This window comes from Acinonyx jubatus, chromosome A3 (genome assembly GCF_027475565.1).
Source record: "Acinonyx jubatus isolate Ajub_Pintada_27869175 chromosome A3, VMU_Ajub_asm_v1.0, whole genome shotgun sequence".
In the NCBI taxonomy this organism is placed as follows: Eukaryota; Metazoa; Chordata; class Mammalia; order Carnivora; family Felidae; genus Acinonyx; species Acinonyx jubatus.
In genome coordinates this window covers 73556533-73581916 of record NC_069388.1, presented here as the reverse complement: position 1 = coordinate 73581916, position 25384 = coordinate 73556533, and the positions used below count along the sequence as shown (strand labels likewise).

At 39.7% G+C, this 25384-nt stretch overlaps 1 long non-coding RNA gene across 3 annotated transcripts in view; it reads right to left on the bottom strand.

The window, feature by feature from the left end:
• LOC128311198 (uncharacterized) overlaps positions 1-12489 on the bottom strand; it is a 37048-nt gene extending 24559 nt beyond the window's left edge. For all 3 annotated transcript variants that reach the window (XR_008289323.1, XR_008289324.1, XR_008289322.1), the window contains exons 1-2: positions 12402-12489; positions 11842-11954 (exon numbers count right to left, since the gene is read on the bottom strand). This is a non-coding gene — a long non-coding RNA (uncharacterized LOC128311198). The remainder of the gene's footprint in view (positions 1-11841; positions 11955-12401) is intronic.
• Positions 12490-25384: the final 12895 nt, after the last annotated feature.

Genomic DNA, 25384 nt, shown 5'->3' with positions numbered 1-25384 from the left:
TGGTGGGGTCCTGGGTAACCGTGACATCCCTCTCCATCCCAAGGCCATACCCATGGACTGCGCCATGGTCTAAGGGTTCTCAAAACTCTGGAGCATCCATCAGTGTGTAGGTTGGGTAAACATGTTCCCTATTTCCAGGGCCTGCAGAGGGTTGCTGAGCCAATTTGGGATGGGTTTATGTGGCAAGAAGAGCATTATCTGCAGAGAATCACATTCCAGGGCATGGCCTCTCACACTGCAAATATGTGTAAAAGCTACTCACTGGCCGGAAAACTCTTGAGGGTCTCTCAGTACTAGCCTGTTAGCTCTGCATCTCTTAAGCTACAGGATACCCTTGATTACATTGGATTTCTCTTTTTTCTCTGCCATGTGCTAAGCAGTTATAGCTGCTTCTGATTTTCCTGGCAAGTCTGCACCCACAAAAAGAACTTCATCATCCCCTGAAATTCCATCTCCTCAAGAACAAAGCAATCTCTCTTTATAAATATTAGTGCTGCTTCTTGAAACATAGATAGTTTTACTGGGAAAGGGAGTCTCAGATCACGTCCCTTAGACCCTTGGGTTCTCCTGGAATTTCAAGAGCATTTTATGAACTAATAGGTTCCAGTTTGTGTGGCAGTATTTCACTCAGCACTTAAATCTGCCTCTTGCCTTCACAGGCATGTATTGCTTTACAGTCTAATTTCACACTCTCATACTTTCATAGCCCTTCTTCTCCAATCACTCAATTATTTATTTAACCCTGATACAATCCTCAGGAGTCAGGCAAGCATTGTCCTCATTTTTGAGGCATGAAAATGGAATGGAGTGTGCATATGGATAAGTGTACATGTGCATGAGAAGGGGGGAGGGGATGCCTGTGCTTACTCATTCACTGAATCAACTCATTTGTGGAGTCAGAATACATAGCCTCCTCAGTTCGTTGTTTACTATGTCCCTTTGCTGATAAGCTGATAAATCCATCATATATATATATATATATATATATATATATATATATATATATATACCTATAATACAGACATACACACACATACACACACGGACCATTTAAATGGTAAGCTATGAAAAACAGACACTAAAAAAACTTATTCCATCTGGCCACATACCTTGGAAACTCACCAGAGCCATATATAGTTCTCTGCAGATAAACCTTTCCTCCTAAACTTTTTTTATTCTTAATTTTATTCAAGGACATTAATGGGTGAAGAGTAAATTGGTAATAAATCATTGTAGGAGTCTATTGTTCCATCATTAATTCTCCTGTGTTTTAAGCTTAGTGGTGTGTTCTTTTCCTCTTTTTTTTTCTTTGAAATTACAGAGACAGACAATATGGAGTGGGTAACTCTATTGCATTTCAAAGAGTCACTTGGATTAATAATTCAGTCAGATACCTTCTTCATCTCTCCTCTTATCCTCAAATCCAGATAAATCCTATTGTATAAAATAATTAGACTGATTATGCCTTCATCCTATAACCACCTGGACTTATAAACTTGATTTGTTTTTAATTTCTTGAAAATATCTCAGCTCAAAGTTATATATGATATTTGATTCAGGACATATTTTAATGTTACTTTTTCTTTGACCTCTGTTCCCTGTGACAAGCAAACACTAACAGCTAATAGTTTTGAGTGAGTTCAGTCATGCACAATTTATCATAGAAGCAGCAAGGCTACACCCAAGGAAATGAAATGACACTGGATGACAAAAACCTTCTCAAACAATGCAAAGAAAGGACTTTTTTTTCAGATGTTACATTAAGAATGATTAATTAGAGAGGTGCCTGGGTGGCTCAGTTGGTTAAGTGTCCAGTTTCAGCTCAGGTCATGATCTTGCAGTTTGTGAGTTCGATCACCACGTTGAGCCCCATGTCTGGCTCTGTGCTGATAGCTCAGAGCTTGGAGCCTGCTTCAGATTCAGTGTCTCTCTCTCTCCCTCTCTCTCTCTCTGCGACTCCCCTGCTTTCACTCTCTCTCTCTCTCTCTCTCTCTCTCTCAAAAATCAACATAAAAAATTAAAAAAAAAAGGATTGATTAGATTGGCAGATAAAGGATACTCTTAACAGAAACTAGATACCTTTATTGCAATTCCATAAAAATGGTCACCTCTATTTTCATTATCCTATATCTGTGTCATTTTTATCTGTGTCACCTCTATTTGCATTAGGAAGAGAAGACATACAGGACAGGATGGGAGTATTAAAGATGAAGGAATTTGAGAATGGCTGGATCCAGGGACAAAGCTGTAGGCTATAGAGGACATGTGGTTACTTATGGTGGAAAAGCAGCACTAGGATGAGAGAAAAGCACAGGGAAAGTTACAAAATGTTAGTAATGTTCGCGTCCTTGGGGAGAGTGATAGGTTTATGGATGAAAATATATATAATTGATTTATTACATATATTTTTGTATTATCAAATATTAAATTTCAAATTATATCAGCACCGTCACAACTGACAAAAATAGGAAGTCAGTATTCTATGCAAAATTTCTACTACTTAAAAAAATATTATTATGTTTTAGCTGGGATTCTGAAGTGGAGGATTCCTGAGAACAAAGAATCTAGGGCAAGGCTGAAACATCCTAGTCTCCCTCTGACTCTGTAACCAAAAGTATTTTTCCAAATAGGTAGAGTAGGCATTTCATCTGCTTTACCAAGCAACTCTTATATCAACTCTTAATATCAACTCTTACTCCTTCCTTTCTGTTATTACTTCTACTAGCCTGTTTCAATGCCAAAAATTTTACACATTAGAAACTAGGGCATTTTCCCCCATCTGTTACATACAAAAGTGTCCCATCTGTTGCATCCAAGTGTCGAGAACAATAGCTCTCAACAACTTCATCTGAATTGATCTAGCACAACGTTTCTAGTTTGATACCTAGCTGAAGACTCTTTAGAAATGGAACTTGAGATAGTAAGTTTTTTGTTTGCAGGCAAGAGGGAAATAAAAAATTAATAAGTAAATCTAAAACTGAGGCATTGCCCTGAAAAACAAAACTGAATTTTGGAACCTAACTGGATTATTCAATTTTCAAGTCAATAAGAGTTTTGGGATTTGGGACGAGGCACATGTCCCCAAGTCATGGAAACCAGAGTTGTGGTTTTGGTTCTTTTTCATCCTATAAAGTATACTACTAGCCTTCATTTGATGGCCCATTGTTGAGGAGTGAACAGAAGCAAAAAATATGTCTAAGCATGAGAGACACCAACACTAAGCAACCACAAATAAAGTGGTCAGCAAACTTACCTCAAGACAACACTGAAACTCTCTCTTAGGACAGCTGGGGATATTGCTGGGCCCAGAAAAAAAATGGATTTAGGCATTGTAAGAGGAGCATGAAGATGTTAGGAGCAATCTCTTCTAGAACAAATTCTTCAGAGTTGCCTCACCATATTAGAGAACATCATGAAACTACCCAATCTCCCCTTCTGGTTGAGGTAACTCTTGGGGATGAAACCTAGGTTGGGATGCCCAAGGCCGAGGGACAGGTATATGAATGATCAGGACTGATTATCAGCTTGTACGTGGAGCAAGAGAGAACTAGGTTACCATTATAAATAGAGACAGCTTTAGTGAGATCATTTATATCAGTCAAGATCCTAGAAGGAAAAAAAAAATCCAACTCAGATGGCATGAGAAACTGTAATGAAAGGAATATTCATAGACATTACGGCACCACTAAAAACCAAAGGATGTTGAGGCACTCAGAGGCTATGAATAGCTAGAAGACATTACTGACTAAGACACAAAGGAGCAAAAAAGAAGAAACAATGCTCTGGAAGCCCACTGGAACTGGACCCTCCCCTATAGTATATGAACTGTACTGATGAAATGATATAGTTACTTCTAGAAACTTGGCCCAAAGCAAACACTGACCCTGACATCTCTCTCCTCTTGCTTGTCTACTTCCATCATGTGCCTCCCCTTGGCTAAACTCCATGAGCCAACAGTAAAGAAGCCTAGGTGATGCAGACTTGGAAAATTAGCTTGGGATCCAGAACAGGGTGACAAAGGATAGAAAATAGAATAGAGGTAGGAAGAATGAGAGGTCAAATGGAGAGTAACCGGCACATCATCTAAAAAATCAAAACATCAGGGCTGAAAAATGTTATATCATCAGAGATGAGTGGAGCTCATCTAAAGACTGAGCTGACTCTAAAACATTGGGTCAAGAACTGATCAAATAGAGGAGAGGCAGGGCCTGGAGAGAGTCCCCAAGGAACCGTGCATATCAGTGGGAAGGAAGCTGTTGGGGAGGGTGTACATTTGATCACTGACAAGACCAGATAATATCAATCATCATTGACATGGACACAGAGTCTTTACTCCAGCCTCACTGGCTTTCCTTCTCAAATTTCCTTCTCAAAATTCTCAAAGGAAACCTCCACACCTCTACTTTCTCTTCAGAGCACTTTTCTCTTTTCACATTTGCAACTTAATGTTTAATTATGTGATTCTTCAATTAATCTTTGTTTCCCACTCATTCAATAAATCCTAAGAGAACAGAAATCATATTAATTTTTGCTCACCATTGCAAAATTCAGGAGGTATTTTTTGAGGAAATAATTTTTTTAAATCAGAAATAAATGTCCCTAACTCATGGCAGTTGGGTGATTTAGCCAAGGGCTAGCTCCGTAAATGAACAAATAATTTCTAAGCTGTGCCATTGTGCAGAAAGAAAATGTGACATTCCAGGTGCATCATGTTAAAGAGAAATTGTATTCGATACATGTTAAAATGGCAAAAACAGATTTTATTCAAGCTACTGCAGTAGGAGACAGATATTTCAGTACAGAATTCAGCTAAAGTCCAAGTTAAATAGGCAAAGAAGAGTATTCAAGGATATTTCAGTAGAGGTCAGGATTAATTCAAAAGGGGAAAGACTGGACTCAAATCTGTTAAAACAAAAGTCAGGAAAACTTTTAAGCACTACAGTGAGCTAGTGGGAAGGTACTAGAGAGGGGAGGATGTTCAATGTGATCATCCATCAGTGTTTGCCAATTGTCGCTGATCAAGGTTAAGTTCTTACCTTCCAGCAAAGACTGGGAAACAGGGACAGGTGTGTCTTGATTACATTTCAAAGGGCTGACTCCCAGACACCTTCTACCCCAAGAAAGATATCCCTGGGTTGTAGAAGATTTACATCTCTAAGGGGCAGAGAAAGAATTTATCATTGCAAGTGTTTGAAAGTAAATGCTCTAAGAAAACAGTGGTCAGGTGGCCTATAGTCAGGAAGCTACCTGTCTGAAGTTTAGTAAAGCTGAGAGGAATGTTAAGGCCCTCTTGGTCAATCGGTGATTCACCACTTTTGCAGGTTTTAAGCAAAATAATCGATGAGCAGAAAGAATCTCAGAGCCAGTACATGTTCTTATTTGGCATGAGAAGTACCTGGTACAAGTGAGTGGGAGGAAAAGATTATAGGATGGTAGCAAAAAGCCCCTTAAAGAAAGAAAATAATCTGCCTCTGAGTCTTCCAATTACACCCTCTCAGCTATTGCACTGAAAATAGAATCATGCTTGGTAATTATGGAAGAGATATCTTGGAAGCAGGAGGTATTTACACTAAATGCCAAGTCAGCAGGCAGTGGCATAGGAAAATTATTCCACCCCCTTGTACTGACTTCCACCCCAGAGTCAGACATGCTGACTGCACACCTCCCTGCCCCCCAGCCTGGGAATCCTGGGGACAGCAGGGGGTCAGCAGCAAGCAAGCCCACAGTTCACTGCAGACTGAGAATACATCATGTCAGGTAACAAAATCGTGAAAGCTTTAAAGAAACCAAGTGCCACTAACAATATAGATCATTAGCTACGTAGACCCCTGTGCAATAATTGCTGCAGTGAAAGTTTCCTCTAAAACACAACCACTGGGATAAATAAAGTAGCATATTTGGAACAGGCACGGAGAAGCAAAAGTGCTGTGGATGGAGTATAAAGACCGCACTGAGTCTCTAGACCACATTGCTGTCCTAGCCACCTAGAATGTTCACTCAGCTATGTGGAATCCAAGTGAAGACCTCTCCCTCAGATGCACCATCACCCCTCCTGGGAGAGGCCACCTCACCCCTCAGTTCTAGCCCTTCTGCACTGGCAGCTGTTCGCCAGATTCCTACTTTCCACTTGGAGAGAGCAATTCTGTTCATTAGTCTTGGTGCTCTGAGCTTCTGCTTATTTAGACTAATTAGCTCCTTGCCTCTGGTGAGAAAAGGGCATGAGGCCCAGGCTCACTCCTCTTTTCTTCCCTCTCCCTTTTTTGGAAAATGGACATCTAATTTCTTTTCTTTTCTCCCCTTTTATTTATTTATTTTTTTTACAGAACTATATTGATTGACATGGCTGACGATTCAGCAATTTTGATGTATGGAAAATTTAATGAAGAGGAGAGGGAGACAATACTATTTGTTAAGAGGACTTCATCTTCTGTAAAATTGAGGTTCTGCGGTGCAAGTTTCATTTGATTGCTTAAATGGCGGTTCTCTAGAGTGTCTGGGTCTCCCTTGCCTCTCAGTGTGTCTTTGCTCCTCACATCCTCTTCCTCAACAGACAGTGAGTTTTCCCTGAGTCTCCCTGACTGCCTCCATTCCTCCAGCTCTGGATGAAGCCCATTAACTCCTTTGACTCCTAGGCCATTCAGCAAGTTAATGATTGAGCCGCAGGGAACCCTGCTTACCTCAAACCTCACCTCCACTGACAGCAGGGCGTGTGTAGGGCATGCCTTAGCACACGATAAATCCTCCAATTCCATAACGGACAGTTCATCTTCATGCTTTAACATCCAAAGATGTTAAAGAGATTGCATCAGCATCTCCTAAAATCCCTTTTGTTTCACTGACAGCTTTAAAAGATCGTCTTCTCTGGCTGCAAAATTACGGATGTCATTTTTAATGATCGATGTTATTTGTCATCCCAGAGGATGATCTCTGGTGAGAATTACAAAGATGCCTTTATGAGACAGAGCCAGGAGCCCAGAGTAAATCAGCGGATGGTTTTATGGGCGACCCAAGTGACAGAGCTGAAGTAATCGTGTGGAAAGTGACACCAGACTCTAAATAACACTCCCTTCCACATCGCCTCTGACCTACAGCTCATTTGTTCGTGTTGTCTCTAACCAAATATGTCTTCAACCCAAAGCGTGGGAGAATACTCAGTGAATCATTATCTGATGGACAGTGGCCTTCAGTCCCTGCTATATCAGGAAGCAGCTGTGTGACCTATCCCACATCAATTAGCCTCTCTGAGACTCTGTTTCCACAAGTGTAAAATTATCTCTATTTTAGCGCAAAGGTTCTGTGAGGCTATGGTATGTCCTTCATAAGAAAAATCAATATGGTCTCCTAACTGTATCCTTCATTACCAGAACGAGAGCTGGCTGAGTATCTCAGATGCTACAAATCTACAATGTCACAAACTATACAGTAATACCCTCTGGAAAGCATTATCCCATGGTCAGCTTAAGCAACTATCCTCTGCCTAGTTAAGGAAGTCTGACAAACACTAATTAATCTCATTAAGTTAATTTGGCTTCCCAGACTTTCTCTGATACCCAGAAATCAAAGGCTAACCCCCAAGCTGGAGTGTTCTTGGAGGAAACCAACAAATGAAGTTTCTAGAGCCCAACTACACATAGCTACCAAAATAATGTTTTTTTACTTTCTTTTTATATGATGGGAATGTATAATTGGGTATGAGATGGGTCAGACTTATCACATACCTGTGCAGGCTGCCTGTGACATTTGTGGAGCCTGGAACAAAGGCACAAATGAAGATCCAGCCACTATATTGTCAGTGTTTATGTTCTTCAGAGCCCTGTAAAGCTTGGAGTTCATGGCTGGGGCCTCTCTACCCAGACCTAAAAGCTGCTTTGTGTCTGTGTGACCTGTGTGATCCTTGGTGGGTCAAAGGAAGCTAGAGCTCATTTCCAAAGGGTTGTTGCACTCCGACCTTGTATGTTAGTCTGGGTCCTCCAAGAAACAAAGAGATATTGAGACAGGACTTCATATGAGAGAAAGTTATTAGTGGACAGAAAATGGGGAGAGTGATTAGTGGGAGAGAAAATGGAGAGAAATCAGGAGAGGCCAGAAGAACTTTCGGACAGCAGTATAGGTCTGACTCCAAGCAAGGAGCAAGGGGAAGAAAGAAGGTTGGTCGGAAGTGTCTTACACAGCAGGGCAATTCTAAGGAAAGCCCGGATAAGGCCACTGGGACAAGCTTAAGGTAGTCTTCTGTCAAAGAATACCCTCTCCCAAGGGTGTACCTGCCTGACTATTCCTACCACACTCAGTTACTGGCTGGGAACAACGCGGGAAGCATGGCATGGGTGTGAAAGCTGTGATGGGTTTCAGAGGGTAGCACCTGGAGCTGAAGTTCAAGTCTGTTCTCTGAAGTCATAGTTCCAAGGGAATGCCATAGTCTGTTTTATTCACATGGACATTCTCTCTGTGCTAAATGCAGGCAAAGACATTTCTCAGGATTGCCAAGCAAGCTACTGGTGGTGTGTGGTACAAACTCTTTTAGCCTTCAAAGGTCAGTACTGCATCCAAGTGGCAAAGTGTCTGTATTTCCAGAAGATGGCCTCCCTCTGTGTAGATTGCAGGGCTGATGATTAAAGCAATAAAAATCTGAAGAAGGACTGCCATTGGTCACATTGGTCAGAGTCACCTCTCTGTACTGCAGTGACTAGGTGGCTCTCCTTTGGTGAAGACATGGGCTCTGACTCCATAGTCCACACCTTCACCCACAGTGATATGTTATTGGTGCCCTTGTGGAAATAAGAGCCCTACTGTGGGCATTGTGTGAAGTTTCTATTACTAAGAAAAACAAATTATCACAAATCCAGTGGCTTAAAACAACACCCACCTATTTCCTCACGGTTTCTATAGGTCAGCACAGTGTGGGACAGCACAGTGTGGCTTGGTTCTCTGCATAGGGTCTCACAAGGCCAAAATTAAGGTGTCGGACAAGCTGGGCTCTTGACAGGAGGCTCTGGGGAAGAAGACACTTCCAGGCTCATTTAGATGATTGGCAGAATACCGTTCCTTGCAGTTGTAAAGTTGAGGTCACATTCCCTTGCTAGAGTCAGTTGCAGGTAACTTTCAGTTCCTAAAGGATTCTTTGCCTTCCTTTGCCTAACTTTGCTTCCTTTGCCTAACTTTCAGTTCCTAAAGGATTCTTCCCCTCCCACTTCAAAGTCAGCAATTGTGCATCAAATGTCCTTCATGCTTCTAATCTCTGCTTCTCCTTCTGCTGCTTGCCAGAGAAAACTCTCCACTTTTAAAGGGCTTCGGGGAATGAGATTAAGCCCAACCAGATAATCTAGGAAAATCTCCCTTTCTTAAGGTCAATTAATTATCGATCTTAATTATATCTTCAAAGTCCTCTTGACATATTAACATACCATATTCTGGGTGTGATTTCTTTACCATACTTACAATCACAGGGATTAAGGCCAAAAATCTTGGGGACGGTTCATTTTTAGAATTCTCCCTACAGTAGATAACTGGACCTAAATATCCTCCAAAATTGTCTTCCTATGATAAAAGCCTTACAGACATAACTCTTAAAAAAGGGATGAGAATATTGGATTCTCTGAAGCCTATAGACATGCATGTCAAGGGGATAGATAGGGGATGCTCCAGGAAACTCATGCTCCCAAAGACAACTGGCATCCACACCAACTCTATAATTCCACAGAATGGATGCAGAGGCATCAATAAAACAACTCCACAAGACACTCTGCCAGGCAGAGAAAAATGCAGGAGAAATGATGTAGGATTACACTTTCAAGATTGCAACTTTAGGGGATTTGAAAGAAGCCAGTCAATTTGATAAATAAGGAAAAGTCGTGACAATTCAGGAATATGGAAAATAGTGCAACACCAGCCTATCCTCACAGCATTGACAGACAGCACACAGACACAAAAGAAAGATATTGAAGATGGAGTAGACCCAAACACAACCTACTTATATAAAAATAAGAGGCAATCCAGTGTTATAAAATAACATTATAGATTTAAGAGCCAAATAGTGGGGAAATGTACCTAATAAAATAACAGGTAAAATATAAGTGATGTTTATCTTCTGAGAAGTTGACAAAAGGCTTTTTAACTTTTTTTAAAGTTTATTTATTTATTTTGAGAGAGAGAGAGAGAGAAAGAACCAGGAGGGGAGGGGCAGAGAGAGGGGAAGACAGAAGATCCAAAGTGGGCTCTTTGCTGACAGCAGACAGCCAGACACAGGGCCCAGTGAGATCATGACCTGAGCTGAAGTTAAACACTCAACTGACTGAGCCATCCAGGCTCCCCAGCCAAAGGCTTTGAAAGATTAAAAGCAAAGAAGGAAGTCCAGAAGGAGCATGATATATTTACCATATACATTTCAAAACTTCTATATAGCTAAAAACCACAAGGAAAATTAAAATGGAGTATTATGGGGAAATAAAATATATGTATTTTATTGTATAGTACATAATAAACAGTGGCTAATAAGTTTAAAATATAAAAGCTCACATAGATTAATAATTAATAAAAGAATAGGAAAATGATCAGAGGATCCAGACTAGCAATACACAAAGGAAGAAATACAAATGACTGTTAATCATATGAAAAAAAACCTATTTTATCAGTAACCAAAGTAAATATGAAAATCGTATAAAAAATAAAATGCCATTTACTGCCTATCAAATGGATAATTAAACACACACACACACACACACACACACACACACACAGTTACTAGTATTAACCAGGGTGTTAGGAAGTAAATGCTTTTATGTGGTGCTGAAGTGAATGTATATTGATCCAATCTTCCTATAAAACATTTTTGAAATAAAACCTTAAATGTGTACATTCTCTTCCTTCCAAAACATTTACTTCCTGAAGTTTATTATAAGGAAATAATCAAGGATGTGTGTAAGTGTTTATTTATAGAAGTATTCATCCAAGCATTAGTCATTAGAGTGAAAAATTTGGAACAACCTCAATGTCAAAAAATAGGGAACTGGTTAATAAATTATGGTGAATTTCATGTAGCCATGAAAAATCATGCTGTAGAAGAATATTAAATGGTGTGGAAATTTTGTGGCTCATTACATATTATAGAAGGAAAATAACATCCAAGGAAAGGAAAATATGTACACATGATACCACTTTGTAAAGAAAGATGCATTACATGTAATAATAATGTTTCATATGGAAAATAGATTGAAAATGCAAGACAGTGATAACAGTTTTCATTGTTGAGGTCGGGATTATGGAAGGTTTTTTTTTGCTTTTGTGCAGTCTTCCAAGTTTTCTATAATGAACATATTGTGAAAATAAAAAAAAAACAATTTTGAAAACAGTTAAAACTAAATTCCCAGAATGGTGATAACTTTCCAATATAACTGGAAATGAAGACAAATCATTAGAAAGGAAGATGTACATCCTCAACAACTGATGCGTGGAGGCTAGTTTCTGGGCAATTACCCAAAAGCAACAGGTATGTTCATAGTGTCCAAGAGGAAGTGATAGCACTCTGTCAGCTCTTAAAGCTGCCTGCTGGCCTGGCTGCCTCCTAGAAATTTATTCTGGTCATTTTATGGATGTCGTACTTTACTTAGCTTTTCCTTGTTCAACTTCTCTCTTTGGAAAATTGTGGTTCTTCTAAATCCTCTTCTCTACCTGGGTCTCACTTGAATAGTTTAAAGGCAATAATTGAAGGGACATGGGAGGTAAGCAATATCATGAGCATTCATACTGAACCAAAACAATCTGAAAATAATGTGCCCAACAAAAAGCCTGGGGTTGAGAATGTCTGATTCCATAAAATTGCCTTTAAATCAAGTATCCAACACTCACCTGAGCCACATTTTTTTGTTTTCAACAGACTCTTCCTGGAACCAATGTCTCCAAACTGCCTGTGGACAAGGTTTCAACAGGAGGTCTAGCTATCTTCCGAGAGTCAGTTTGAACTATAGAGGCAAAAATCTCATTACTAATGTTAATAATAGTAAATAGTAAAAAGAAAAATTGGCTTTAACTGAACCTCTCTAAGTCCAGGAATTATGCTTAGCTCGTCATAGGGATGATGTAATTTAATTTTCCTAAAACTCTGAAAATTAACTGCTATTATCGTCCAACTTCAAAAATGAAGAAATGGAATTGCAGAAAGCTCAAATCTAACCATTTCCAGTCTTCTTAAATATAAATCCTCTAGAAAAACATTTGTCTTTTTCATTTGAAAGTTTTATACTACCTAGCACAAAACCTATTCCTGTTTTGGGCTTCCTCATCTGCTTTGAACCCAGCAAGCTCCATTCCAGCCAATGGAATTAGATGAAGTCCCATCAGGTATTTCCACTCAGTGTACCTGACTCTTCCTCCCTGCATACACAGTGGGGGTACCTCTGTATTCTTACCTGATAACTTCTGGGAGACTCGAGTGTCCCAACACGGGCTCACTCTGAAGTCTGCTCACCCTGCAGTCTTTCTCTTCTTCTTTCTGTCTCTCTGTGAATATCCACTGCCCTCAGAGCTACTGGAGGACAGAGTTTTGGCCCTGCAGCTTCCCTACCCACAGTTTCTTGGTGTTCCCCTTGTTGAAAGACCTTCCGTGTGGTAAACCACGCTGTCTTCACTTCAAGCCTCAAGGGGCTGAATCGTGGCATGTTTTGCACAAATGCGGAAGAAAATGTGCTCTTGTTAAGGCTCAGATGTAGATTTAAGGAGTTCTTGCACTGAGAGAGGCAGCTCCCAACCCCTTCCACTTTCCCAGGCATGACACTCCTTCCAGCCAGGTCCTTTTCCACCCGCCTGCCAAACCGACCAGCTCCTGCAGAGTACCCTGAGCACTGCTAAAGCTCTAGGTCATCAGACAGCGGCAAACTGAACTTGGCTTACATTCAGTGACAGCCCTTCTCATCAAGAGTTAAAATACCTATCTCATTAAAGCCAAATGTATACCATTATGTGGATTAAAAAATCTGGAGAAAAGGGCTTTGGTTCAAGTACCAAATTCTTGCTGGCAATAAAAAGTGAAGAACGTGTGAGACCTAGTTTACTTTGCCAATGCCTCCTGATTTCATTGTGGACAATTTCTGTTTTACATAATCGTCTCACTCTGTATTCCACTCACTTTTGTTGACATTTATTTCATATTCAAAGGTGTTATTAAAAAGGTAAAAGGACTCTGCAGGAAGGGCTTTATATAAATGGTGTGAATTCATTGATTTGACTCCTCTAAGCAGTAGGTGGCATTGAAAATGGTACTATAATTGAATTTTAATCATTGAAATATTTTCCCCTAATGCCTTTTTCCCTTTTTGCGACTGAAGAGCAAATATAATATTTGTGTTTAAGAGAAATCGTGTGTCTTTAATTCAGATTTGCTTAATTGGTGAGTTATACATTTCAAAACACATCCAAGAATGTTTTAAGAATTTTAAGAAATTTAGAATTTTAAGAAAAATTAAGAAAAACCAAACCATCCTGGAACCTACAGAATATTGATCTGGTTCAGGGATCAAAAACTGGGATTCACAGACCAAATTGAGCCTACTGCCTACTTTGTACAACCCACAAGCTAAGGGTAACTTTTACTTTTTACTTTTAGTTTTAAATATTTATTATTACATATATATTATTGTATTTATGATTTTAATTTTAAATATATAGGTAAAAAACAAAGATTGACACATGACACATGATAATGTATAAAATGGAAATTTTGGTGTCAGTAAAATTCTACTGGAACACAGAAGGCTTATTTGTTTGAATATTATCTATGAAGGCTTTCACACCACAGCAGCAGAACCGAGTTGTTGTGACAGAAATATATGGTCCACAAAGCATGAAATATTTACTATCTGGCCCTTTACAGAAAAATTTGCCTATTTGTAATTAGGCATAAAGAAACGGAAAATAAAAACATGTGGATAAAATATCCTTCAAAATATTTCAGCTTAAAAATGAGGTAAAAAAAAGTCTATATATTTTTAGTATAACATTTACACAGATAACTATTAAGTTCTAAATTTTTAGAAAACTTGGGCAGATAGAGAGAAGCAAGGGAAAATACATAACAATATTAGAAAGAATGCCAACTTTGGATCTTGACAAGAACTGGGAGTAAAACCTAGTTTTAGTACTACCTATGTAACTTTAAACACATCACTTAGCCTCTCTGAGTCTGATTTCTCAACTATGAAATGGAAATGAAAATAACCACCCCATTAAAGTCGGAGTGAGGATTATAAATAATGTAAGTAAAGTGCCCTGTTTCCATGACTCGAATCTACTAGACTTTCAGAGAATAACATATACAGTGCTGTGTTTTTGGTTAGTCCTCTTCAGTAACACATGCTCCTAAGAGAGGTCTTCAAAAAGAAGCTCAGATTAAAAGGGTAAACTTCTGAGTTGGTTACTTGCAAAAAAATTTCCAAGACCTTTTACTACCATCCACATGTACTGGCTGCTTGGGGCAATTATCTTGAATAATATAGGAAGAGAGCTTTCAAGAATTTCAGAATCTAAAGAGAAAAGCAAAGTCAAGAAAGTATAACTAATGCAAAGAAATGTCTCCCAAGTTGGCCGGCGGTGAAAGCAATAAAATGGTAAAGATTCTGAGCCCTGAAATTAAAAAGACCAGGACTGAGGTTTTATCTTTGTTACTTACTAGCGATGTGTCATTGAAGAAGTCACTCAAGCTGCTTTACTCTGTTCCCTCATCTACGAACTGGGAGTCATATCGGTAGCTACCTCACTGAAATTTTAGAGGATTGAGAAAGATAATATGAAGTGCTTGAGATCATGGCTGACATACAGAAAGCATTTCATTCTTTCATTCATTCAACATACAGCTAGGGGCACACCTGTGTACCAGACACTGGGGCCAATGTTAGGGAGAAACCAGTGAATAAGAGTTGTGGTGTCCATTCTCATGAATTTTGTAACTGATAGAGAAGCAAGGAAGTATACAAGGAATTGAACAAGTCAGTCAGAGGTCATAAGATATTCTCTGAGAAAACAGATAGTGCTGAAATTCAGACTAAAAGAAGGGCCTAAAGAGAAAACATTCAGGTAAGGCTTCTCTAAGGAGACAACATCCTTCTGAAGGATAAAGAGCACTCAGGCATATAAAGAGCAGGAGCACAAGAAAGAATGTGTGCATACTTTTCCTTGAAAGGAAGCTTGGTAACTGGCTGGAGTATGATTAGCAAGGGAGAAAGTAACAGAAGATCCAGTTGGAGGGACAGGCAGGAGCTAGTTGATACAGGATTGTTGAAACCATCATGAGGAGGTTGATTTTGTTCCTACTGCAAAGGAAAATATTTAAATGACTTTAAACAGAGGAGTCATATGATGGCATTTATACTTTTAAAAGGGCTGCTAAGTGAATGGAGGAGGGCAAGAAGGGAAGCAGGGAACTATTTTAGGAAACTGTACAGAAGTCCAGGAAAGAGATATGTCACTGTCATCTAGAGAGTCCAGAGCAGAGGAGAGCATGGAGATCATCTGAGTGGTTGAAATTGGCCGGACATGATGATAGATTGGATATGAAAGAGAGAGAGTATCAAGAATGATGGTTTGAGAGGGTGGGCTCCCCTGCCATTTCCCCCAAACTGGAAGACTATGGGGGAAGGAACAGTTTTGAGGGCGGAAGTAAAGAGTTCCATTCTGGATGTGTTCCTGAAGTTCATCATTTAGAAGTGGGGTGGAAGAAGAGAAACCAGCTAAGGGGGCTGAAATAGAAGGAAATTCAAATAAGTGTGGAACTAGGAAGTCAAAAAAGGAGTGGAGAGGACATCAAGAAGAAGATGGTAGCAAATGCCACCATCGTTATTCTTATTATGAAGGAAACATTGGTATGGGGGCTTACATGTCCCCTCCTCCAAGCAGTCATCTGACCATTAACTGTTAGTCCCTTTAGTTGGGCTCTATCACATCACCATACTCATTATATCCAAATAATTTGTCACAGCTGTTAAATACCCCATTTAATTGTTTATAGTATGGATCTTCTACTTAGAATTTAGTTCCACAAGAGCAAGGACCCTGTCCTTTTTGTCCTCACTGTATTCTCAGTGCCTAGAAGAGTGCATGGTGCATAATAAGTGTTCATTTAATACACACTGAATGAGTGAATGAATGAATAGATGTTTGGTATTTTCCTATTATTTGCATTATCAGTATCTCCTTCTTTTCTCTTTCTCCATCTCTCCTCTTTCTTTGATGGTCTCTTCAAAGTCACTTGTCAGGTGCACTTAATACATTATATTCAAATTATATTTTAAAACATGTATGATTCTTCCTTCTACCTTACGAGGATGGTAGGAGAGACATTCCATCTCTATTTTACAGAGAAGGCAGAAGAACAGTGGAAAGAAAACTGCATTTGGACTCAGGAATCCTGACTTCACATATAGGGTTACACCCTCATTATCTATGTAATTCTAAGCAGCTTCCTAAGTGGTTCTTGACCTCAATTTCCTCATTTGCAAAATGGCAGTAATATCAACTCATCAACCTCAAAAGTTTATAAGGAAACTATAAACTATATCTCAACTATATCAACTATCACACTATAAACTAAACCTCAACTATATCAACCTCAAAAGTTTATAAGGAAAATGAGATAGCATATATATAGCACAGTGCAAGGCATTTAATAGTGTTAAAGAGCAGGTGTGTGTGTGATAGTGGTAGTAATAGCAGCAGTAGGAGTCATAATATTTGAAGACAGTGTAAAGCAATTTCATATTCAGGTGAAAGAGAAATTTGAGCCTTGAACTTGGTATATTGGCCAACTCCTTTAACAAAAAACATTATTAAAAATGAAAATCTCCATAAAAGGAAGTTTTCAAGCCTCAATCAGTTACTTGCTTATTGTCTGAATTTTGCTTATCACAGTGGGGCTGTAGTGTTACAAGAGGTTTGGGATAATACTTCCTGGAAGTCTACTTGACCCAGTTCCATGAGTTGTAAGCCACAGTATCTGCCATAATACTAGGAAATTGAGCCATATTTGGAATAAACTTGGGGTTTATGCTGAACCATCATAAGGATCAAAATATGCTACCTCACGGATTAATTTGAACTGTTTTATCTTCTTTAACAAAATAACTTGCTGAAACACTTAAAACTCTTAAAGCAAGCTCATGAAGAAACTCTCCAGATCTTGAGACCTAATTTAAACTAGAGAGAGCAGGATCCACTTCATGAAACTTCTAGGCTCAAGAAACCTGGGCCACAGTTCTGAAATCATGCCCATGAGTATCACCTGGTTACAAGAATATTACCAAATGCACACTAAATGACATTTAATAATGTGACATTACTCTAACGTTTCTTTCTGTTGTGCATTTCTTTGCCTGTCCCTGTAAAAAGGAGTAAATCTTTACTCAACTTGTACATGCTTCCTCGGTTTTGGTCACACCTAACAGTCTGTACCTTGAACATTACTCAGGGAAGTACTATGGCTTTATTTTGTCTTCTAAGGTATTATAATGTGTTTTTTCCCTGCAAACCTAAGTTTGGCTTCTGTAACTATAGGATTCTAAGCTTCTTGAGGTCAGGAACTCTAGATCAGTTCGCTCTTACTGCATAATAAACCATATCAAGACATAGAAGCTTAAAACAACAGTCCATGATTCTACAAGCCACCTGATAATTCTGATCTCAGCTTGGCTCCTTTGTGGAGTTGCAATCAACAGCTTTGCTCTGGAAGTTCACTGGCTATGGGCTGGGGTCCTTTGTTTCTCCCTGTGTGCTCTCTCATCCCTCAGCACAGAACACCCAGATAGGATTCCAAGAGTGCAGGGAATAGGTTCATGGCCTCTTGAGACCTACTTTGGGACTAACTAGCATATCATCACTTTTGCTGCATTCTGTTGACCTAAATAAGTCCCAAGGCCAAATCAGATTCAAGAGGTGGAAAAGTATTCTCTGCTTCAGGAAGGGACCAGCTTCAAGGTCCCATTTCAAAAAGTGTGGATATAGGGCAGAGTGGAAAATGGGGTCAATTTGACAACTAATCTACCACAAACCATGACTTGTTTGTGACTATAGCTCCAGTGCCAAGCCCACCCAGTGTTTAGCTCATAGGAAGTGCTCAATAAATAATTACTAAAGGAGTAACGGAATGTTGTATTTGGTCCTGAGCCCTGAGCCTTCTCTTGTTTCTCTGTGATCCCAGTTTTATTCACATATTTAAGCTGCTTGGTCTTCTCTTCCCATTATTCTCTGGTCTTAGCTCAGCTCTGATGTCAGCTAAAAAACCACCAACATAACCAGGACAATACTGAGTCAACATATCATTACTGAAGAACAAATCTAATGAAAATGTTTCCATTCTGAGCGGTTTGGGAACACTTAAACTGCTTCTTTACTTTGTATTTGAAAATGGGTGAGAGAATTAATTTCCACAAATTGATGTTTTACAAGGATAGAAGGAAAAATACAGCATTACACAGACAAATCAAACATATTTCTAGGTTGAGGACATATATTATCTAGTTTAATCCTCACAATGTTCTAGATATTATTATACCATTGTAAAGATTCAGAGGTGCAAAATAACATCCCAAAGGATACCCAGACAGTAGGTAGCAGAACTGGCTTTAGCTCCTTTCTTTTATAGCACATGCCCTCTCAGATCTGATAAAAAGTCAGGTCTTGAGCTCTAATTTTTAAACAGACTAAAAGAAGGAAGGCCATGAAGCCTGCGATGAGGATGTTAAATTACGAATCCTTATTCTTGAGGCAATCCAATCCTAGCTCTCTTTTAGTGGACATAGCCCCTGACAGTTTTGCAGCCAAGGCAGAGGAAGATAGCTTCATCTCTGCAACCTCTGCAGCTGAGACAACAGTAGAGCTCATGAAGGATGGGCCGTGAAGGTCCCAGATTGGGTAGTAATGCGTTAAGGACAAAATGGTGACCTGAAGATATACCTGAGTTTCAGTGAGAATCCAGTCATAGAGCCATTAGCAGATTAAAAACACTTCCCTTTGGTCGGAGTGTAACTATTTTGTTCATGACATTGATGAAATTCTCTTTCCATCACATTTAGTCCCAAACACCAACACTATAAAAAGTCTCTTTCTTAGATCTATCATTACCTCCTTGTATGATCTAGAATGATCTAGAATGCTGTTTCATCAAATCTTCTTGAAAGAGGTAGAAATTGTGTGACAATATAGCATGAACACTGAACTGGGAAGTCAGGTGGTCTGGTTCTAATACCAAACCTCATATAACTTTGAGCAAAATCCTTCATATATCTGAGTACCATTCTTTTCATATGGCAAATCAAAACTCAAAAAACTATCATTATTGGACTGTACCTAAACCCTGAGTGCCCACCATCTCTAAACATCTCTTCAGACATATTAGCCAGTTAATTTCTTATGTAGATTTCCATGCTTTAGACTCTAAGATCACAGCTCTTTGGACCAGACTCAGCCCCTGACCCAAAGAGCAGCCATCTATAGGATGGCTGGTGACCTCTGACCAAGAGGAAAACACTATACTATACAGTGTCCTTGGCCACATGCCACCTCTTCTAATTTGTATCCAACTGAAGTCACTCCTACATCACAATGTATAAGCCAACTATTCTTTTTTTTGTATAAATTTCTCCAACATACATGTAATAATTCAACAACCAATATACAAATAAACCAATTATAAAATGGGCAAAAGACTTGAATAGTCGTTTCTCCAAAAGATTTACAAATGACTAACAAGCGCGTGAAAAGATGCCCATCATTTGTCATTAGGCAAATACAAATCGAAACCACAGTGAGACAATATTTCATCCTCACTAGGATGGCTATAATGAAAATGATGGACAATAACAAGTGTTGCCAGGAATCTGGGGGGACTGGAACCTCCATACATTGTTGGCAAGAATGTGAAAAGGTACAGCTACTTTGGGCAACAGTTTGCAGTTGCTTTGAAGGTGAAATCTGGGGTTATCATATGGCCTATTAATCCCATTCCTAGTTGACACCAAAAAGGATAAAAAACATATATACACACAAAAACCTTCCTGCAAATGTTCATAACAGCATCATTCATAACAGCCAAAAAAGTGAAAATAATCCTAATATCAACCAACTGATAAAATAAAAGGTGGTGTATTCAATAGACTGTTATTCAGCATTAAAAAAAAGAATGGGGGCACCTGGGTGGCTCAGTCAGGTGGGTGTCCAACTCATCTCTGCTCAGGTCATGATCTCATGGTTTGTGAGTTTAGGCCTCACATCAGGCTCTGCACTGATGGTGCAGAGCCTGCTTGGGATTCTGTCTCTACTTCTCTCTAACCCTCCCCAACTTGTGCTCTCTCTCTCTTTCTCAAAATAAATAAACTTTAAAAACATTTTTAAAAAAGAATGAATTTTTGATATATTCTGTAATCAATGGACCTTGAAAACGTTATGCTAAATGAAAGAAGCCAGATGCCAAAGGCCATATAACATATAACTATGTTTATATGAAATGTTCAAAATAGAGCAATCTATAGAGAAAGGAAGTAGATTAGTAGTTGCCAAAGGATGGGGGAAACAGGGAACATTAATAGGACCAGAGTTTCCTTTGGGAGATGAAAATGTACTTGAACTAGATAGTGAAGATGACTGCACAAATTTTTCAACATATCAAAAACAACTGAATTGTACATTTTAAAAAGGTAAATCTACAGCATTTGAATATATTTCAGTTTTTTAAAGTTTAAAGAAAACCCTTGTGATATATATATTAGTATTATATTATCTTTTTGCATATTTTTGAGAAGTCTAAAATTATAAAGTTTAAGTGACTTACTGTAGGTCTCAGGTAATAAATGTACAGTTAATAAATACTCATTTTATGCCTCCAATGTGTGCAAAACAATATATATGCATGTCTGTATGTAAATATTCTTATATTTGTATGTAAAAATACATGTATGTTTTGCAGAAGTAGTATATCAGTCTGTTCATTTCTATTCAATGAACAGCTGTTACCGAGTTTAGTCTGTGCAAGGCACGGAGAATACAGAAAGAAAAAGTGGTGCTTGAAATTTTTTTCCTTTACTGAAATACTTTTGTGAATTACCTTAGCATGTTATCTAGGAATAAAAACAATGAAATAAAATCTACTCTGGACCCTTAAGTAAGCTCAACCTTCCCACACAAGACCAATTGACACAGACACCTCACTGCTATCACAGGACCTGTGTGCCTGACCTGTACTCCTTCTAACACTTTCTTCCCTTAACTACAAAACTCAGTTGGTCCTGGCATTAATCCTACCTCTGACTCTCTGGAAACGGTGTCTTGATCTCCCCATGTCTCCCAGGTGTCCCTAATGGCATTAGCCCAGTTTCTCTACTGCAGCACTTTTAACATTTAGGACCACATAATTTGGGAAACTGCCCTGTGCACTGTAAAATGCTTAGTTGCATCTCTGTCCTCTACTCACTGATGGCAGTAGCAACCCCCTCCCCAGTTGTGACAACCAAAATGTCTCCAGACATTGCATATGTCCCCTCAGGGGTAAATCACCCTGGGTTAAGAATTGCTTCTTAGCCTGACATTTATTCTAAGGTTCTTCCCAGCCTGGAATGTTTAGAAAGCTGCTTCTTATACATGGCACCTCTCTAAATCAATCTAAGCAACAGTACACACCCACCCCAGAAACAGGCTGCTGGTGAGGGGCAGGCTAAATGCCTTTAAAACCTGTTTTCAGTGCTCATCTTCAAAAGCATCTAATGAGCTCTACATAGCTCTATTTAACCACAATAATTTGTAGTATGTCTTTTCCTAAAGACCCCTTTCTACCCCCAGAGAAATAAACCCCTGATGGATTATTTTAGTTTCTGGATCCAAACAATGTCAGCCTGGGTTCCTGTGAAAAGGAAAGAGGACCGGTCTGGGGGCTTCTACTCATTGGAGGTACTACCTGCAAGGGCCAGTTACAAGATAGCACTTAACTGGGAAGCTGCCTCAGCTGAAAAGAATGAAAGTGGGTAGGAACAAGGCCTCTATCAGGACCTGAATTTAGGTGTTCTGGGTCTAAATCTGGAATGCAACTGAGGAGCTTTCAATCCATTAGAGCAGAATAAATGTGAGGAACAGACCATAGAAAACTGCCTACAAAGGCAATAGTTCTGTGAACTGTACTACTCAAGGGCGTTCCTGTTAGGAGAGGCAGCCTATTCAAGGAAACCCTGAGGAAAAAATTCTATTGTTACTGCCCTGTGGAGGGCCAATTCTTGTCAAATTGTCAAATGAATTGTATTGGAGCTTTCTGTGTCGGAAACTCTATTCACCTCGCTTGGTCTAAAAAGGGAACCGAATGGCTCACGGTATTGGGAAGACCAAGGACAGAGCCAGGTTCAGGCACAGAGGAACCCTCAGGTCTCTCCCTCCCCTTCTCTCCTCCTTACCTCCATGTTTGTTTCATGTTAAGGCATACCCTCAACTTGTGGTAGATGGTCACCATCAGCATCTGGAATTCACTGTTGTTGGTTTTTTAATTTCTTTTCTAATGTTTATTTTTGAGAGAGAGAGACAGAGTGTGAGTGGGTGAGGGGCAGAGAGAGAGGGAGACACAGAATCTGAAGCAGGCTGCCGACTCTGAACTGTCAGCCCAGAGACCGATGTGGGGATTGAACCCATAGGGTGAGATCATGACCTGAGCTGAAGTTGGGCACTTAACTGACTGAGCCACCCAGATGCCCCTGGGTTTTACTGTTGACATTAATCCCCTAAAAAAAATGCTGATAGTGCCTCCTTGAGTTACTTCTGTACCTCAGACAGGTCCACTAGCACTACCTGATTTTGGAGCCAGAAGAGGCAGGGCTGCTAGGAAGGTAGAACACCAACTTTATGGCTTCCCACTGCATTCCTTCTCCACCTGCCCTTTAGGCATGTATGGTCCTCTCACTGCCCAACACTGCCTTCAGCCCTCCTTGAATCCACAGGCACCCTATTTCCCTCCACTCCATACTTCAACTGTAGGCTTCAAAGCCCACCCTCCAGTAAGGATCAAATGCATACATTTGGAGCCTGTGACAGAAATGTTTGGAGCCTCCTGTGGTGAAAGGGAGAGTCAGAGCAAATCAGAGTACATTATGGATGCAGTTGTCTTACCTCAGTGAATATGTGCTGATTCAGGCCATTCCAAGCAAAAGGTGTCATTTCATTTATTTAAATTCATGTTAGAGCTTCAGGAACCTGAGGTGAGCCCTGGCTAAGTATAGCCACATGTCTTAGAAAGCTTCTAGAGAAGTCTGGCATTTGCCTTACCTATTCAGACAAACTCAAACTGAAAAATCCCTTAGGGTCACAAGTGGAGGCCAGAGCCTGGAAACAGAGCTTTCCCCCAGTCTAGGGCTGCCAGAGTGGCCTCTCATGGCCTTCACTCAAGGGAAGGTCCCCCAGAATTTAATCAACTTCACTGGGCCTATTCTGTGCTCCGAGCTGGACCAGGGAATCAGCAGCCAGGGAAAAACAATACTGAACCCCCTAGTAACCCAAATTCATCTTCCCTCGCATTCAGGAAAATGTCTTCCTTACATAGCTCTCACAGATTTACTAGATTATTTTTTGTTGTTCTGTGTTTTTTAATAGAAATCGGACCAAGAAGATTGTGCAAAATCTCCCTCAAAACAAGAGAGCACAAAATTCAGAACACTATGTTAGAGTCCACAGGCTAAAATAGACTCTTCAATACATATCTTGTTTTCTTGCTACTACATAATGACCTTGGCCTCTGGAGCACAAGCCAGGGACTAGTTAAGGCTTGACGCTATAGTGATTACCAAAGGTCTCTCTGCTGTGTCTCTGGGGAGATCTATATCAGCTGTGTTGATCATGTCTAATAGTCATATGTACAAGGGAGGCCAAAAGAATCATCTCCTCTCTGATTTCTATGTGACACTTGGCAAATACCAGAGGTTCCCAACCATTGCCACCTACAGAATCACCTGGGAAGCTGTCAAAATATACCTATGCCCTGACTCCAACCTCAGAAGTACTGATTTAATTAGTCTTAGGTGGAACACAAACATTTCAATGTGATAAAAACTTCCCAAGTGATTCTACTGTACAGAGTCAAGAACCTCTGGCATAAACAAAAAACTAGTACTTATTGAGTTCTTGCTATATGTCGAGCATTGCACTAAATTGTTCACAAGCATTATCTCATTTAAGTCTCATAACAGCTCACCAAGTAGTTACCATCATTATACCTATTTATAAATGAGGCAATTGAATTTAGAGGGCTTTAGTCATTTAAATAGCCAATAAGTTTCAGAAACAGCAATCTATATCTGGTCTTTCTGGTCCCAAAGTCTGCATGTTTAGGAATTATGCTATCCTGTCCCCTACTATATTCTGCTACCTTCTGAACACATAGGATTATGGTAACCAAATCCAGAACAGAAATAAAATATATGCTACCAAATGGGACTATGGGAAGAAAATGTCAAACAGGTGAGGGAGATTTGCTAAATCTAAAACATAAAGATTTTGCTACCCTACCAGCTGGGAGCTCACTTTCTTGACCTCAGGAGCACTATATAACTTCCTCTTTGGGGAAGAAAATGATGATGATGACAATGACATGGCAATAATGTAGGAATATTAGGAACCTCACTTTCTTTGAGATACTCAGAAAAATTTATTAAAAGAAGACATTCACACACAAACACGGGATTTTAAACAACCTATAATTATCTGGACCAACCCTCTAATTTTACATACGAAGAAACTAGGACTCAGAAAAGTGAACTGACTGGGGCGCCTGGGTGGCTCAGTCAGTTGAGCATCCGACTTTGGCTCAGGTCACGATCTCGCGGTCTGGGAGTTCGAGCCCCACGTCGGGCTGTAGGCTGATGGCTCAGAGCCTGGAGCCTACTTCCGATTCTGTGTCTCCCTCTCTCTCTGCCCCTCCCCCGTTCATGCTCTGTCTCTCTCTGTCTCAAAAATAAATAAATGTTAAAAAAATTTTTTTTAAATAAAAAAAAAGAGAAAAGTGAACTGACTTGCTCAATTTTACATATATACAATACATCTAAATACAAGTGTGGCCCTATGGGATAGGTTCAAATGCGTGTTATGAAGCTCTGCATCTGATTGCTACAGAGTCACATGACTCAAGTAGTTAAGGCTTATCACCTGTCCCAAGTGGGATAAGGACTGATGTATTTCCTCCCTCAGTCAGGAATTCCACCTGAGATAGAGCTCATATGTATGTTTGTCTGTAGAGACATTTGTGAGGATCTGGGGAAGACAAATGTATAAACTAAGAGAGAAGTTGATGGCAACAAGGGAGCCAACTTAGAGGATCCAATTATCCGTAGCATGCTGATGGCATCAGTCAGGTGGAAGAAAGGCTCCCATTCTTTTCCAGTTGGAA